Raw genomic sequence first — 17585 nt, forward strand, 5'->3', positions numbered from 1 at the left:
AAGTACTTCAAAAGTAATATTATTGGGGGGAAATTTTGCCTCTATGGGTGATTAAATTTAGTCTTCAAAAATTTGGAGAGTTAGGACATTTAAATTGTTAGATGAGTTTTTAGTAAAACAGTGACCTTGAGATTACATTGGTTATGTACCTAACCCACTTAAGATATTATTGTGATCATGAAGCCATTATTTGAAATATGCTGTTTGGCAGATAGATACTATAATAAATGTTACCTCTATTTTAATACCAAGGTAAAATTAATAACTTTCAAGTTGAAATTCAGTTTATTTATATACATCCTCCTCCAAATTCTCATCAAGTTCTACCATTGTTTGTTATGTTATAACAGATGTAGCAAACACCAAAGAGGAAATACGTCAAATCAAACTGTTTATTGTTTGATCTTGAGAATGATCCAGAGAAGCAAATGTCCAATGTTTAAATTCTGAGGCTTAAAATAAATATTTCAGAAAGACTCTCATCTTTTGTTGATTGGTAAAATGCACCACAGAATATCACTTCCTCACTACTTAGTTCACTGTAAAGAAATATACAATTTTTAAAAAAGAATTGCTTTGTCTGGTAAACATGGAAGGTCTACTGAAATAGGCATTTAAAAAAAATAGATTGTGCTAGCTTTGCCAGCATATATACTGAAATTAATATGATACAGAGAAAATTAGCATGACCCTGTAGAGGATAACATGCAAATTTGTGAAGCATTCCATATTTTTGGTATGTGTGAAAGTTGTTGAGAATTGATCCTTCTCATCACAAGGAAAAAACATGATTTTCTTTTTCTTTTTTTCGTATCTATATGAGATGACGGATCTGTATGAGATAATGATGTTGAACTTGTAGTAATCGCTTCATGATATATGTAAGTCAAATCATTATGCTATACACCTTAAACTTATACAGTGCTGTATGACAATTGTATCTCAATAAAATTGTAAAAATAGATTATGCCATAAAAGGAGAAAATTGAAAGGCAATCATTATAATAGCAACAAAATAAGGGTCTTTTTTATTGCATACTGAGTTAGTGTCAGATTCTGAACCAGGTACTTTCTCACAAAAACTCTGGAAAGTCACTACTTTCTAGCAGTTTTTAAAAAGTATACATTGTATACCTCTTGCCAATTTACAGACATAGTAACTTTCTTAATTGAACTATATAAACATTTATACTAGAAGTGCATGAATATCAATGAAATAACTTTATTTCCAAAATGTGGCCAGTAAATAGAATATGTTTTGGGGAAATAATACATTCCTTCTATTACTGGCACAAAAATATAACTTTGGTTAAAAAGAGATTGAATGATTTATTGGGTGAATTGATGACTAGTTATGACAACCCTATTCACCCTCACTTTCAAATCTACTATCAGGAATTGTCCAGCTGCTAAAAGTTTCAAAGTGTTGGTAAGTAAGAGAGACTGATCCTGATAAATGCAGTGTCTTACTTTGTGAAAACATGACAAAACTTTAAGAAGTGACGATTGTTAAAACATAATTTAAAAAAATTAAGAGTGTGGTTTTGGGGGTTTTGGTTTTTTTAATTCCATTATGTTGATTTCAATTTCCTTCACACAGTAGAAATTGAAGTCTTCAAAGGGATTCCCAAAAGGCTGTCTATGTTAAAATTCCATTTCTAAAAGATAAACAACAACTGACATTTGTAGGTTATTCTCACAGGGATCACATATGACAAATATAAAGCCAACTGGCCATTATCATACTACCCTTGACATGCACTCCATTCTCATAATGAACATAATACTGAATGGGGGACAAGTAGAAGATTTACATTTCAGAACTGAATCCAGAGAATTACAGATAAACTTGGTAATATAGTATCTGCGGTAGATTAGTGAAGCCCAGGATCCATAATTGTCACACTAATACCACTCAAATATGTATGTCTTTCAATAAAAGCAACAATAAAAATGCATATACCATTAATTTGTTTTTGGCATTAGAAATGTGTGACATTGCTCTATGTAACTCTAATACATTACTTAGTATATGGTAATCCCCTGGTGGCAATGATTGATTCAGGATGCTCCAATCATAGTGAAGCAATTTATTCCTTGGTTTTGGGAAGCAGCTTCTTCATGTACTGAAAAAGCAAGCTATGTAATCCAGGTTGCAGCAAACATTTATGTCCACCATGAGGAGACCTAGCTTGCAGGTGAAGAGGCAATACAGGGGAGGGTAGAACAAACTGCTGAAAAATTGTTTAGTATCATTAGTCAAGCCGTGCTTGGGGACAGATTAGTTTTAGACTTTTAGTTGTGTTTAACTAACCTATTTCATTTGCATTGGATTTTTTATTACTTGCCACTTAAAATGGTCTGGCTAATAGTTACCAAATCTTTAAAAAAGATTTTTACAGATTTTTTTCTCCACTTTGATATGAACATTATTACGCTAACTTCTCACACTCAACATATTATTTCTATAAATGTTAATTGATCAGCCTTGGGTGGAGAAAAGAAAAAGTTTCCTACAAGAATCTGTTCCTTTTATTTTTATTATTGTGGAGCTGGAAGCTATCATAATTGAAGTAAGGGAGACAAGTATAGCATATTGATTTAATGTGATCAGCCCCCTTCCAAAAAAAAGTTGTTGAAAATAGCAACGTTTTCAAGTCAGCCCACAAAAATATCCTCAACCTCAAAATAATTGTCTGCCTTTCTATGCTCTTAGAGATATTTATATTGGAGTTAAACTACATGGAATGTTGAATAGCCTTTGAGAGTTACCTAAACACTGATTATACAACATGCTAGTAGACCATCATGCCCTGTGTTTTTAAAAGTTACTAAAAAATAAACAAATCTTTCTAAAATATTTTATAGCTAAAAGACAAATTGGTTAAACCAATTTTTAAAAGTATTAGGGAAAGGAACAATATATAGAGTGTTTATTTTTACTTTCATTAATTAGTATTTAATCTGGCCAAAGAAACTCTAAAATACAACACAAAACAATGTAATGTACACCTATATGTGTACACATGTATGTACACCCAAATCTCTGAGGGGAAAGTCCATAGTATTCATCAGATTTTCAAAGGGATCTAGTATCTAACATTAAGGATTAAGGGTTTAGAATTCAATTTTCATAGGTTTGTTTGTCTCTCATAAGTACCACAGCTCTATTATGTCAATGTGTAAAAAGTAGTGACTATCTGATGGTTCACAAAATCAAACTTCATGTACAAGAAAGTAGCTAAAAAAGAAGATTCTGGAATCTGTCTGTGAAGGTTCGAATCTCAGGTCTGCCACATGCTGACCAAGTGACCAGACAAATATCTCTCCTTGTCTCCTTTTACTTGGAAAATGAGAAACTTATAGCACTTACCTCTTAGGTTTATTGTGAGGAATAAAGAAAAAACTCATGTAATACATTTAGAATATTGCTTAGAATGGAATAAATGTTCATAAATGAGCTCTTATTATACTACTTGTCTTTCCTGAGGAGGGAGGGACTTGCCCAGTTACATGTATGTACAGTATGTTTATTTATTTTACAATCTACCTGGATTATATATTTGTCCAAGATATCAAAGGACTTAGGGAATTTGATATTTTATGTCATTCTTAAGTGATTAAAAAATAGTATATATTGTAAGAATACATATATTTTCACACACATATATGTAGTTAAGATGGAAAATTCAGTCTTTTTTCTCCTGTTGTAGGGAAAACCTCAGTTCAGTCTATAGTGAATGGGGGATAATGTGTATCTCCTTTACTGTTCACAGAAAATACTTCACTTCTGACACTTCCAGTCACCAAATGTGGGCGGTTGTTTTCCCCACAACAAACAATTCTCTGAGACATCAACTGGGTGTCCTATAATTTAACTCAATTCTAACATTATCTACCTGGAGATAGTGTCAGATCCCACAGGTAAGGACTCAGTCTCACAAGACTGCTCCCACCCACTTCAGATGATAAAGGATACAGATAAACAGAAGAATGAAGAGATACAAGGGGCAAGGTCTAGGTTGGTCCCAAACACCAGAGCTTCTGTCCCTGAGGAGTGATGTGTTTGCCAGCCTGAAAGCTCTCCAAACCCCCATTCTTTTTATGGAAAATCCCATTGGGATTTTATGAAGGTTTCCTCATGTAGGCATGATCAATCATGAACTCTGTTTCCAGGTCCTTTCCCCTCTCTAGAGGTATGTGGGGGTCAGACTGAAAATTAGCAGCTTCTAATCATGGTTCGATCTTTCTGGTGACCAGCCCTCATCTAAGAGCCATCCAGGGGTCCATCCAGAATTACCTCTATAGAACAAAAGATGCTTCTGGTGCTATTATCACTTGGAAATTACAAACGTTTTAGGAGCTCTGTACCAGGGACTGAGGGCAGAGACCAGTATATGTATTTTCTATTATCTCTCAATAGTAAAAGTATATAGCAAGCGCACCATATTTCAAAACTTTGGTTACCATAAGAAAAAGGTTTGGAGAACATGATAGGGAAGGTGTCTTTAGCTCTTTCACACAGAGAAGAGGAGGGAGAAGTGAACTCTAAATATAGAAAAATAGATGCATGAGTGAATATTATACCACATTATTTTCTACATGTTTGAACTTTTTTGATAAAATATAAAATATGTACAGATGCAAATATTCTAGAAATTTTAATGAAGCTGGGTAACGTTGGTAACTTTTTATTAGAAAATTACTGACTCAGTACTACAAGCTATGAAATTATTCTAGAAGACCTTTTCATTGAGTATTATCCCTACCACTTCTAAATATATATACCAGATATATTGTTCATAGATAAGATCCCTGTAATTCACAATATGTAACACTATATTGGATAACAGCAAAATGCAATAAACATTTCTCTTAATAAAACAAAATATTTAGACATTGACAGAAGTGCAAGTATGTGTTATAGGTAGATATATTTTCACCCTATTAGTTTTCCAATCTGATACACAGAGAGATACGTTACTTTGCACAAATTGCAAATCATTTAATTTAAATAAGTCTTTATAACCCCTTCAAATATTTAATTGGTTACAAGGATTGCTCCTCTGGCTGGATTTTAGTTATAGTTAGGATTAAAAAGGATATAGGAGTATATATGTTTATACCCAAGACAGACAGACACGTAATGCTGCCAGGTAATTCCTATGATGGGTAAGATATTTAGACAATTATTTAATACCTACTAAGTGCAAAGAGCTGGGATAGACTTTGAGAAGCAATCATTACAAATTAATTACTTTGAGGATGATTCATAATCAAATAATTATAATATTGTGAATTACAAATTACGTGTTAATATATCTGTGTACAAAGTGTTATAGAAGGCAAGAAAAAATTGTGAAAACTCATAGACTGTGATTTACATGAATTTCTTTCTCAAAAGCAAGACTTCTGCATTCCACCTTGGATCCCATTCATACTATTATCTGTGCAGGGATGGGCTGGGGAAGGGTGGAATTGCTGCTAATTACACAAAACAACAAGTGGAAAGGATTCGCTTGGTTGTGCCATGAGGTGGCTCTTTGCGGATAGTAATTTGTCTAAATGAAGATTGTTGCCTTGCTTAATGATATAAAAAATATAGAAGTTTGTGAGATTAGGTTCTCTCTTAGAAAGGCAAAATTTGATAGAATAAATATGCTTTTGAAATAAAAACATTTTATTTACAAGCTGACACTTTTTTAAAAAAATTTATTTATTTTTATTTTTGGCTGCATTGTGTCTTTGTTGCTGTGCGCAGGCTTTCTCTTGTTGTGGTGAGCGGGGGCTACTCTTGGTTGCGGTGCGCGGGCTTCTCATTGCAGTGGCTTCTCTTATTGTGGAGCACAGGCTCTAGGCGCGCAGGCTTCAGTAGTTGTGGCATGCGGACTCCCTAGTTGTGGCTCGCGGGCTCTAGAGCGCAGGCTCAGTAGCTGTGGCGCACAGGCTTAGCTGCTCTGCGGCATGTGCGATCTTCCCAGACCAGGGCTTGAACCAGTGTCCCCTGCATTGGTAGGTGGATTCTTAACCACTGTGCCACCAAGGAAGCCCAAGCTGACACTTTGACTCTTATTTGCTGTCAATAAAATAGAGCAAAATTGGTTATATTTGTATCATTTCTTTTGTCTCCCCAAATTCCCTAGCCACACCCTCCTCAACACAGAAATATTTACACGCAAGAAGGTATATGACTGAAAATGAAGGACCCTCACACACAGTGCAAAGGGGACATTGTGGTAATTAATATGAAGTATTGAATAAAGGTTAAGCTAGTGACATAGTCTATGGGGAAAAAGATCTTCATTAAATAATGATAGTCAATCTGTAAACATTTAGTTTCTTGTGAGATTCAGACGGTATACTCCAGCACTTAATAATTTAGTACAGATATAAACCATATATAAGGAGTTAATAATATAAATAAGTGATTAAAAAGATAAGCGAGATAAATAAGTACAGTGTATTTTACCTAGTACTTTCCTACTGTTATATGATAAAGTGTTTTGAATTGATTAATTAATTTGGGATTGGAGTGTACACAGGGTACTTAAACCAGGAGTTTGAAGATTGTTACAGTTTTGTTAAGTGGAGGAAACATGGGGGCCATTTCATTAATTCATTCAGTAATTCATTTAGTCAATTAGGATGTAGGGAAAAGTTTTGAGCATCTAAGATGAACATCTAATTAGCAAGATGGGCTTGTCAATAAATAGACAGGTATAAACTAATTAGATATGGTCCCTGACCACATGGGATGACAAGTTCCATGATGAATACAATGAAATAAGTGTGCTATAATGTTAAATCTGATGACTTTTAACTTAGAATTCAGATAGGTCACAGAGACAGTCCATTTCTGGAATAAATACTTGAGACTAGAAAAATTAATGGAGTACAGAGAGATCAATACGTTCTCTGAAAGTCAACCTTAGGAGCTCTTTCTGGGTTGCCTGGCAATGGCCTTCCTTTCAGTGGCCAAATTACACATCCCCCAGAAAGGTCCTACTTGTAGGTATGGAAGAAACTTCTCACTCAGAATATTGTACAGCTTGGCAATCCCAAAAGCACAGGGTCAGAATCAGGGGGGACTTGTCTGTCTAGTGACACCTTCAGTATTTTGGGCCCTGAAATATTACTGTCTTTTGAATGGAAGCACAGTTGATTTACAATATTATATTAGTTTCAGGTATACAACACAGTGATTAAGTACTTTTACAGATTGTACTCCATTAAAAGTTATTATAAGATAATGGCTAGGATTCCCTGTGTTGTACAATATATCCTGTTACATATCAATTTTATACTTAGTAGTTTATATCTCCTAATCCTATACCTCTATCTTGGTCCTGCCCCTTTCTCCCCACTGGTAATCACTAGTTTGTTTTCTCTAACCATGAGTCTGTTTCTGTATTGCTATATACATTTGTTTTATTTTTTAGGTTCCACATATAAGTGGAATCATATGGTATTTGCCATTCTCTATTCTTTTCCACTAAGCATTTTATATATATATATATAAAACACATATTCTTTATCCATTCATCTGTTGATGGGCACTTGGGTTACTTCAGTATCTAGGCTACTGTAAATAGTGCTGCTATGAACATTGAAGTGCATATATCTCTTCAAATTAGTGTTTTCATTTTTTTTCTGGATATATATACCCAGGAGTGCAGTTGCTGGATCATATGGTATTAATAGTTCCATTCTTAGTTTTGTGAGGAACTTCCATACTGTTTTCCATAATGTCTACACCAATTTACACTCTTACCAACAGTATACAAGTATTCCCTCTTCTCTACATCCTCAACAACATTTGTTATTTGTGACAGTATTCTGTCAGGTGTGAGATGATATCTCATTGTTTTTTTGATTTGCATTTCTCTAAAGATTAGTGATGTTGAGGATGTTTTCATGTGCCTGTTAGCCATCAGTATGTCAACTTTGAAAAATGTCTCTATACAGGTCTTCTGCCCATTTAAAATTTTGTTCTTGTTTTTGTTTATTTGATATTGAGTTGTATGAGCTGTTCATATATTTTGGATATTAAACTCCTGTAGGTCAGATCATTTGGAAATGCTTTCTCCTATTCTGTAGGTTTTCTTTTCATTTTGTCAACGATTTCCTATACTTTGCAAAAGATTTTAAGTTTAATTAGGTCCCATTTGTTTATCTTTGCTTTTGTTTCCTTTGCCTTAGGAGACAGATCAAAGAAATAGTGCCACATGTCAAAGAGTGTTCTGATTATGTTCTCTTCTAGGAGTTTTATGGTCTCAGGTCTTGTATTAAAGTCTTTAATACATTTTGAGTTTATTTGTGTATATTGTGTGAGAAAGTGTTCTAATTTCATTCTTTTACATGTAACTGTCGTTTTCCCAGCACCACTTATGGAAGAGACTGTCTTTTCTTCTCTATATTTTCTTGCTTCCTTTGTTGTAAATTAATTGACCATAGGTGTGTGAGTTTTTTTCTGGCCTCTCTCTTCTGTCGTGTTAATCTATGTGCCTATTTCTGTGCAAGTACCATACTGTTTTGATTACTGTAGCTTTGTGGGGTTTTTTTACATTTTATTGTATTTTATTTTATTTCATTGGCTTATAGTTGATTTACAATGTTGTGTTAGTTTCAGGTGTACAGCAAAGTGATTCAGTTATACATACAGTTATTAAGTTATACATACATATATATCTTTTTTCAGGTTTTTTCCCTTATAGGTTATTACAAAATATTGAGTATAGCTCCCTATGCTATACAGTAGTTCCTTATTGGTTATCTATTTTATATATAGTAGTGTGTATACGTTAATCCCAAACTCCTAAGTTGTCCCTCCCCCACTTTCCCCTTTGTTAACCATAAATTTGTTTTCTATGTCTGAGGGTCTCTTTTTGTTTGTACATAAATTCATTTGTCATTTTCAGCAGTATGGATGGACATAGAAATTAATCATACTAAGTGAAATAAGCCAGACAGGGAAAGATGAATGTCATATGACATTGCTTCTATGTGGAATCTAGCTTTGTAGTTTAATACAAAGTTAGGGAGCATGATACTTCCAGCTTTGTCCTTTTTCTCAAGATTGTTTTGGCAATTCAAAGACTTTTGTGGTTCCATATGGACTTTTGCATGATTTTTCTAGTTCTATGAAAAATGTCATGAGTGTTTTGATAGAGATTACATTAAATCTGCAGATTGCTTTTGATAGCATGGCCATTTTTTTTTTTTTTTTTTTGCGGTACACAGGCCTCTCACTGTTGTGGCATTTCCCATTGCAGAGCACAGGCTCCGGATGCGCAGGCTCAGCAGCCATGGCTCACGGGCCTAGCCGCTCTATGGCAAGTGGGGTCTTCCTGGACCAGGGCACGAACCCGTGTCACCTGCATCGGCAGGCGGACTCTCAACCACTGTGTCACCAGGGAAGCCTTAGCATTGCCATTTAACAATATTAATACTTCCAATCCAAGAGCACAGGATACGTTTTGATTTCTTTGCATCATCTTAAATTTCCTTCATCAATATTTCATAGTTTTCAGAATATAAGTATTTCCCCTCCTTGGTTAAATTTATCCCAGGTATTTAATTCTTTTTGATACAATTTTAAACAAGATTTTTTTAAACTTTCTCTTTCTAATAGTTCATTATTAATGTACAGAAAAGCAACAGATTTATGTGTAGTAATCTTGTATCCTGTAACTTTGCTGAATTCATTTGTTAGTTTTTTGGTGGAGACTTTAGGGTTTTCTACATAGAGTATCGTGTTATTTGCAAATACTGTTAGTTTTACTTCTTCCCTTCCAATCTGGATGCTTTTTATTTTTTCTTATCTAACTGCTGTGGTTAGGACTTCCAATATTATGTTAAATGGAAGTGGCAAAACTGGGCATCCTTATCCTGTTCTTGATTTCAGAGGAAAAGCTTTCAGCTTTTTACCATTGAATATGATGTTAGCTGTGAGATTATCATAAATAACCTTTATTATGTTGAGAAATGTTCCCTCTATACCAACTTTGATAAGAGTTTTTGTCATGATCAGATGTTGAATTCGGTCAAATGCTTTTTCTGCATCTGTGGAGATGATCATGATTTTTATCCTTCAGTTTACTAATGTAACATTAATCATTTTGATTGATTTGTGAATATTGAATCATCCTTGAGTCCCTGGAATAACTCTAACTTGATCATGTTTTATGATGCCTTTTATATGTTGTTGGATTTTGTTTCCTTTTTTCAGGTTAAGGATGTTTTCAACCATAATTTTATCAATTATATTTTATATCCCTTTCTCTATTCTCCTCTGGGACCCCTAAAATGCAAAATGTTAGCATGCTTGATGTTTTCCCAGAGGTCCCTTAAAGTATCCTCATTTTTAAAAATTTGTTATTCTTTTTGTTTTTCTGATTGAGTGATTTTCATTATTCTATCTTCCAGATAACTTATTGTTCCTCTGTATCACCTAATCTGTTGTTAATTCTTTCTATTGTATTTTTCCTTTCAGTTACTGTATTCTTCAGCTCTGACTGGTTCTTTTTTAATATCTTCTAGTCCTCTGTTGAAATTCTCATTCTTTTTGTCTATTATTTTCCCCTGTTCAGTTAGCATTTTTATTACTATTGCTTTGAACTTTCTATCAAGTAAATTATTTACCTCTGTTTCATCAGGCCTTGTTTCAGGGTTTTTTTTTCTCATTTTTTTTGAAACACATTCCCTCTGTCCTCTCATTTTGCTTAACTTTCTCCGTCTCTGGGAAATTAGGTGAAACAGTTACCTATTCTGGTCCTAAAGGTGTGCCCTTGTGTGGGAGTGTCCATATGCATTCTGTGGCTGCCAGTAGGTTTGGTGAGAGTTGGATCTGAAGTGAGCATCGTCCACATCTTTGTTGTGCTGGCAGCCACAACCTTGGTCGGGAAGTAGGGCTGGAGTTGGAGGTGCTAGAGCTAAATTCATGTGCAGGCTAGGGCTGCTTCTATGCTCAATGGTCATTACTGTCCTATGGTCATGATCCCTGAGGGAGTTGGGTTTCTCTCAAGTGTCATGGTAGTCTCCACTTTGGTTCAGGTTATGGCCGAGGCCTGAGGGCTTGGACCTACACTTCTGTGCTGGTTGCACTTTTTTCCTGATGTAAGCTCCTTGGTTAAAGTCTGAGTCGAGGCGGGAGCAGTTGGTGACACAATACTGAGCTAGTTTTGTTACCATAGACAATGGCTGTACGTTCCCTGGAAGTAGTTTCACTTCTCTTAAATGTGGGTAGGGACATGCTTGCTGGAAATGGCTGCCTCTGCCCTGATTAGAGGCAGGATCAGGACCCAATAATGTCTAACTGTGCATGTTCTCCTTGGCAACAGCAACCTCCACCTTAGTGAGGAGCAGAAAGAAGAGCTGGAGAAGGAGACTGGTACAGGCTGGCAGGCAAGCTGGGCTGGTCCTGAAAGCCAACCAGAGCCCCAGGCAGCTTTCAATATGCTGCCTCCACACTGAGACCAAGAGTAAGCAAGACTGTGTGCACACTCTTCAGGAGAAGAATCTTTGTTTCTTATAGCCCTTTGGTAAACTCCACTGGGTTTCAAACAAGCTAAGAGAGCTTTTCTCCCTGGTGTCAGATCCCAAGGCCTGGGGTGCCTAATATGTGACTCAAACCCCTCCCTCCCCAGGGAAGATCCCAGAGCCCATGATATCCTCCTCCTCTTCTGGGTACCCCCACAAGGGGTGTGTGTCCCAACCTGATCATTTTTCCTTCCGTCCTACCAAACTCTGTGTGTATCTTCCTTTACAACCTTTGTTGTAGAAGAGCTGTTCTGCCAGATTCCAGATCATTTTCAGCAAGAGTTGTTCCACATGTAGTTACATTTTTTGTTTGTTTTATTAGGGGAGTTGAGCTCAGCATTCTCCTACACCACCATCTTGATCTCCACTCTCTAAAACACTTTTAGTTGAGCAGTGCAAACTTCTCACAAAGTATTTTGCACACCAAAACTGCTCTTTTTGATTGATGCAAATGGGCCTTCATGCCAGAATGAGAGGCAGATACCACTCTGTTTGTCTTCTCTTTTCATATCCTCACCAAATAAATAAATAAATAAATAAGTAAATTGATCAATACTTTTAAGATGGAAACTGAATCTTGCCCTGCCTCTTTTAGACCCCATATAAAGATTACATGTATCTATTCCTACAAATATTTGAATATTTCCTTCAAGTAGGAAATGTGCTAAAGAATCTTGCAAATAACATCAGAAATTTACAATAATAATTTTAAAATATCTATTGGAGAAAATCCCCAAGGCATTCAAGGTGATGAAAGCAGGTGTGATACTGGCTATTTAGTAGGGAACTGATATATTGAATATGACAAATATTTCCAAATACACTAGGCTTTTGTCCAGTCAAGTGCAACACCTTTTCTAAGTAATGTAGGCAGGAACTATCTAATTCCCAAATTTTCTTTAATTATAGTATCAGTATTAGCAATCATAAAATTACATTGTGTTCTCCATCCTACATATATATTTTTTTAAAAAGCAGGAAAATGTGCAGTGGACTATGATTTACTTCCATGGATACAAAAATACACAATTACAGACAGTGAAAATAAATGTTGAAAGATGACATCAATATGGTATAAATCCAGAGAGAAAGAGTTTTCATTAACATTATTTTAGTTACCTTCAAAACCTCTGATTTAAAGACCTCTCAGAATACATGTATGTAAGAGTATGTAGGATGAAAACATATGCCTTGGAATTCTTTTAATTATATATTCTGTGCAGAAATATCTGTATTAATGAAATGTTGCTTTCATACCCTTCTCTACAATGCTCTCAATTTCTATGGATGGAAAGATTTCCATATCTAAAATATAAGACATTATGCCCAATACAACCTAAAGAAAGCTATTGTCACAAAACATTATATGCCATCTCATCCTGACACATTTAACTCCTCAGGGAAAAACAAATGTCATAAAAATCTTCCCAGTCTCACAATAGTAACAATCCAATATGGCTACCTACCTCTTAGTGTCAAATTATGTTTTCTGTTCGGCTAACACAAAGCCTTTTTCCAACGTCCACATTTAATAATGTGCCTACTCTACACAAATAAAAAAATTCTAAGCTTAAAACAAATATGAAAAATCAGGAGAACAGATGAAAAATGCATATAGTGATTTTGTTTCTGTGGTGTTAATAGCTGACATGTGATTAAGCTAACTCTAACCTAAGTATTATTATTACTATGTTTTAGTATTTCTGGACTTTTAATTACTTGACATGATGTGTGTCAACTTGCTATTCACATATCTCTATTTTCAGTTGTATTGTTTTCTGTCATACTTACATTGTCATTTTTTCTGTTAATATTTTAATTTAATGGTAACCATGGAAAGCTTCCAACCCTTATGTTTCTGAATATAAATCTTAATGAAAATGGTCCCAGCAGTTTTGATTCTGTTTTCTGTTGTTTCTAACTGGCTGAAAGCTATGAATGTTGAGTACAACTGACCCTTTCAAAAGGAATCCAGCAGAGAATGAATTAGAGACACTGTGTGGAAAGAGTTAATTGAAGTTGTTCTGCCTCAGGGATTTTCATGAGATTTCAAAATATTGGATGGAGTCACAGTCATTTGAAAGTTTGACTGTGGCTAGAAGATTTACTTTCAAGGTAGCTGATTTACACAGCAAGTTTGTACTGGCGTCAGCAGAAGAACTCAATTTTTCCATGTGGGCCACTCCATGGGACTCTTTGAAGTCTGGTATCTGACTATTCCCAAAGAGCAAGGTGTAAGCAGCCACACTTTTTTTATGACTTAAAAGTCACACACCATCACTTCTTCAGGTCCTTTTCATCACACACATCAGTCCTTTTCCCTGTGGAAGGTACCAGCCAAGTGTATGAACACCAGGAGGCAGAAATATTGAGGACCATCATGGTGCCTTGTTACCAGAGAATATGTGATAGGAAAGAAGGTATTTAATATGCACTTGAGCTATAACAAGAAATGAAAATGTCCTGTTATCTCAATTCAAAAGGGAGAAAAATCACCTGTTTTTTACTTTGTGTATTTTGATTGATTAATAATGGTGATAGACTATTTGATATATTAATTTTACTCATATCAAATTATCTGTTACTTTCAGTCTTTTCTCTTCAAATCTAATTATTTCAACCCATTTATAATTTGTTTCATTCTTCTTTCTGCTTTTATACTTTATTTTTTTTTCAATTCATAATCACAAATGTTCAGGTGAATAGGTTTGAAGTGATGCTGAATCAAAGGGTAGAAAGCTAAGGTATCTCACTATTAGTTCATTACAATGACGTCATTAAAGACTTATTTTGCACTACAATTCTATGCTATTTTGCTAAGAAACATTAAAAAGTTTTTTTAAAATAAAGATATGACTTGTAAAATTCACATAACTTTCTGACCTTTTGTTGTGTGTTGTTAAGGTAAAATTATATTACTAAATGATAAAATATGGTAGAGAATATGAAAGCAATAGTTGGCATTAAGAGAGTAGAAAATGTTGAATTTTTTTTTTTAAGACAAGAAGAAAGAAAAGGAGGAAAATTTGAGAACATAGATTAAGAGTTACAAACTCAAATACGTACAGGGAACAGGCAGGTAACATAACTGGGTAAAGCAAGGCTAAGTGGACCTTGTAGAAAACTGAGAAGATGCCACACTTAAAGAGGGCAGTGAATATGAAGCCCATGCCAATTTTTGAAATAACTATTCTCGTACTAATAAAAAGAAACGAGAAATATGAACTTTTAGGGGAACTCTTTTTATGTAGCAGCTTCATTGCTATGTAATTAACATACAATAAAATGCATCCTTTTAAAGTGCAAAATAGACTGTTTTGCAGTATATTCGGTTGTACAACCATCACCACTATCCAATTTTAGAACATTTTCATCACACCAAAAAGAAACCCTGTACCCATTAGCAATCAGTTCCCATTTCTCTCTCCACACAGTTCATGGCAATGTCAACCACTAATCTAATTTCTGTCTCTATGAACTTGCCTATTATGGACATTTTATATAAATGGGATTATATAACATGTAGTCCTTTTTCAGTGGTTTTTTTCTGCTTATGTGATATTCATGAGCCAAAGATGGCTTCTCTATATTAGTCTTATGTTGTTGGCTTCTTCATAGCAGGCTAGCACCTGTTAGCTCAAAAGCTCACTGACATCAAACTCAAATTGTTACACATCCTGTTGTTTTAAAATAAAGCCCAAATAAGCAGATTTTTAGCCATAAAGCAGCCACTGCTGCCCTTCCGATATTTCTGGTCTAGAGAAACTGCACTCAACCTCTACTAGCTATAGATAAGATCAACTCCAAGGCTATAGTGACCCAAGCCATTGTTGCCCTTCAGAGATCGCTGATCCAGACTCTCCCCATGGTGCTCTGCAGCAACATCACCTAGACAAATAAACTCTCCTCTCTGATTCTTCTCCTTTTCTCTGTGAGTTCCTCACTATGCTCCTCTGTGAGTACCCTTGCCCTTCTCCCTTTTTGATGATGGTCCTCATACTATAGCCTCTGAAAAGTCTCATACTATGAGGGGCTCTCTTCCCCATCCCACCTCCAAATGCAAACCTGCCAAAGTGTTGCCCACATAAAGCTCACTATGTGCTACTATCACCTCATGGTTGTATGTATTTTTCTTGACCAGCTTTGAAATTGTTCAAAATCACTGCAGCTTAAAACAATGTTTTCAAGATTCATTCATACTGTAGCATATATCAATACTTCATTTTTTAACTGTTAAATAATATATTATTTATGGATATATCACATTTTGTTTATACATTCATCAGTTGATGGACATTTGGATTGTTTCCACTTTGGACTACTATACTAGTATGTATATTCTTATACAAGTTTTTATATGGTTATATACCTAGGAGTAGAATTTTTCTTGGTTATATACCTAGGAGTAGAATTTCTTTGTAATATGGTAATTCTATGTTTAACATTTTGAGGAACTGCCAAACTCTTTTCCAAAATGGCTGCTTCATTTTACAATCCCACTAGCAATGTACTATGGTTCCAATTTCTCCATATCTTGCCAACACTTGTTATTGTCATAGTTCTAATAGTTTTTTGTTGTTGTTTGCTTTTTTATGAAGAATGAAGCTGATTCTTAGTTTGTTAAGTGATTTTTGTCATGAAAATATTTTGGATTTTGCCAATTACGTTTTCTGCATCTACTGAGATAATCATGACATTTTGCCCTTTATTCTATTAATATAGTATATTATATGCATTGATTTATCAGATGTTAAACCAATCTTGGATTCTAGGAGTAGATAACAGTTTGTCATAATGTATAATTATTTTCATATATTGCTTCATTTGGTTTCTGGGTATTTTATTGAGAATTTTTGCTTCTATATCCATAAAATATTGTTCTGTAGTTTGTTTTTGTTTTGTTTTGCTTTGTTTTGTTTCTTGCAATGTCATGGTCTGGTTTTGGTGTCAGAGTAATCCTGGCCTCATAGAATGAGTTTACAAATTGTTTCCTCTTCTTCTATTTTTGAAGAATTTTAAAATGATTGGTATTATTTATTCTGTGAATCTTTGATAGAATTTACCAGTGAAGCCATGGGGATAATTTTGTGGAAAGCATTTTGATTACTAATACAATCACTCCTTATTCAGATTTTCTTCTTGTTTTTGAGTCAATTTCAGAAGTTAGTGTCTTTTAAGAAATTTGTCTAGCTTGAATTGACAGCTATTAAATTGAAAATATACAAAAAAATTGGATCCAATTTAGCTCCATTTCACTTACCACATTTTGTTATTTTTGTCACATAAAATACATCTTTGTTCACTTTAAACCCGCAGCATGTGGGATCCTCCCAGACCGGGGCACGAACCCATGTCCCCTGCATCGGCAGGCAGACCCTCAACCACTGCGCCACCAGGGAAGCCCTATAATCATTTTTTAATGTAGTTGTCATTTAGATTCTATGGAAGAAGAAAAGTTTTATAAACAAACATACATTTATATTATGTTTTATATTTGTCTATGTATATATTTTTGCTGATGATCTTTACATATTTGTATGGATTTAGTTACTGTTTAATGCTCTTTCATTTCTGCCTGAAGGATTTTCTTTAACATTTCTTTTTGAGCAGGTCGGTTTGTGAAAAATTATCTGGAATTTCTAAAATTTCTTTATTATTGAAGAATAGTTTTAATGAAAATAAGACTCTTTTTTGACCTTTTTATTTAGCTCTTTGAATATGTTATTCCACTTTCTTCTGGCCTCCATGATTACTGATGATAAATCAATTGTTATTATTGTGCATTATAAATAACTTTTCTTATGCTGCTTTTAAGATTTTCTATTTGTCTTTTTCTTTCAGTACTTTGACAGTGACTTGCCTAAGTGTGGATCTCTTTGAGTTTATCTTAGTTGGAGTACATGGAGCTTCTTGGATGTTCTTTGCAACGTTTGGGAATATTTGGTTATTATTTCTTTATATTCTTTATGCTTCTTAATTTTTCTCCTCTCCTTCTGGGAATGCTATTATGCATACGTTAGTGTTCTAGATGATCCAACATATATCTC

At 34.6% G+C, this 17585-nt stretch overlaps 1 non-coding gene across 1 annotated transcript; it reads left to right on the forward strand.

Moving 5' to 3' along the window:
* The first annotated feature begins 630 nt into the window (after nucleotides 1-630).
* On the forward strand, nucleotides 631-735 carry LOC112065851 (U6 spliceosomal RNA). Its single transcript, XR_002892272.1, has one exon. It is a non-coding gene; the product is annotated as a U6 spliceosomal RNA (small nuclear RNA).
* The last annotated feature ends 16850 nt before the right edge of the window (nucleotides 736-17585 follow it).

Source organism: Physeter macrocephalus, chromosome 15 (assembly GCF_002837175.3).
Source record: "Physeter macrocephalus isolate SW-GA chromosome 15, ASM283717v5, whole genome shotgun sequence".
NCBI lineage: Eukaryota > Metazoa > Chordata > Mammalia > Artiodactyla > Physeteridae > Physeter > Physeter macrocephalus.